Raw genomic sequence first — 1,672 nt, 5'->3', positions numbered from 1 at the left:
AAATTTTCAAAAATAACATAATCAATTAATGTTTTGATTCAAAAATTTGAAGTTTGTTACTTGCTTGTTAAGAAAGATTCAAACTTTGAGTTCTAGAATCATATCTTGTGATTTCTTATGAATCAAGTCATTAATTGTGATTTTAAAAATCAAATCTTTTTCAAAACTAATTTCAATCATATCTTTTCAAAAATATCTTCTTATCTTATCTTTTTCAAAAAATATCTTTTCAAAATATCTTTTCTAACTTCCTAACTTCTTATCTTTTCAAAATTTGTTTCAACTAACTAACTAACTTTTTGTTTGTTTCTTAACTTTTTCAAAACTACCTAACTAACTCTCTCTCTCTAATTTTCGAAAATATCTTCCCTCATTTTCAAAAATTTCTTTTTAATTAACTAATTATTCTTATTTTTATTTTTAATTTTTATAAAAAAAAATTTCGAAAAAATACTAACAATTTTCAAAAACCATTTTCGAAAATCACTAACTCTTTTTCAAAATAATTTTCAAAAATTATCCCTCCCCCATCTTATTCTATTTATTCATTCATATCCTAACATCTCATCTCACATCTCTGCCATCCTCACAGTTGTGTTTCTTCCATTATATTACATTCTTTGTCTCCCCCTCTTCTTCTACTCACACAGGGATCCCTATACTGTAGTATAAAGGATCTCTATTATTATTATTATTTTTCTGTGCCTTCTTCTTTGTCATATGAGCAGGAGCAAGGATAAGAACATTCTTGTGGAAGCAGATCCAGAACCTGAAAGGACTCTGAAGAGAAAATTAAGAGAAGCTAAAATACAACAATCTAGAGATAACCTTTCAGAAATTTTCGAACAGGAAAAGGAGATGGCAGCCGAAAATAATAATAATGTAAGAAAGATGCTTGGTGACTTTACTGCACCTAATTCCAATTTACATGGAAGAAGCATCTCCATTCCTGCCATTGGAGCAAACAACTTTGAGCTGAAACCTCAATTAGTTTCTCTGATGCAGCAGAACTGCAAGTTTCATGGACTTCCATCTGAAGATCCTTTTCAGTTCTTAACTGAATTCTTGCAGATATGTGATACTGTTAAGACTAATGGAGTAGATCCTGAAGTCTACAGGCTCATGCTTTTCCCTTTTGCTGTAAGAGACAGAGCTAGATTATGGTTGGATTCTCAACCCAAAGACAGCCTGAACTCTTGGGATAAGCTGGTCACGGCTTTCTTAGCCAAGTACTTTCCTCCTCAAAAGCTGAGCAAGCTTAGAGCTGATGTTCAAACCTTCAGACAGAAAGAAGGTGAATCCCTCTATGAAGCTTGGGAAAGATACAAACAGTTGACCAAAAAGTGTCCTTCTGACATGCTTTCAGAATGGACCATCCTGGATATATTCTATGATGGTTTATCTGAGCTATCAAAGATGTCATTGGACACTTCTGCAGGTGGATCCATTCACCTAAAGAAAACGCCTGCAGAAGCTCAAGAACTCATTGACATGGTTGCTAATAACCAGTTCATGTACACTTCTGAAAGGAATCCTGTGAATAATGGGATGCCTATGAAGAAGGGAGTTCTTGAGGTCGATACTCTGAATGCCATATTGGCTCAGAATAAAATATTGACTCAGCAAGTCAATATGATCTCTCAGAGTCTGCATGGAATGCAAGCTTCATCCA

General features: G+C 33.6%; 1 non-coding gene across 1 annotated transcript; it reads right to left on the bottom strand.

Annotated features, from left to right (window-relative positions):
- Positions 1-1,254: 1,254 nt before the first annotated feature.
- On the bottom strand, positions 1,255-1,362 carry LOC112738800 (small nucleolar RNA R71). Its single transcript, XR_003169751.1, has one exon. It is a non-coding gene; the product is annotated as a small nucleolar RNA R71 (small nucleolar RNA).
- Positions 1,363-1,672: the final 310 nt, after the last annotated feature.

This window comes from Arachis hypogaea, chromosome 13, assembly GCF_003086295.3.
Source record: "Arachis hypogaea cultivar Tifrunner chromosome 13, arahy.Tifrunner.gnm2.J5K5, whole genome shotgun sequence".
NCBI lineage: Eukaryota > Viridiplantae > Streptophyta > Magnoliopsida > Fabales > Fabaceae > Arachis > Arachis hypogaea.
The sequence above is the reverse complement of the archived record's forward strand: the minus strand, read 5'-3'. Positions and strand labels throughout refer to the sequence as shown.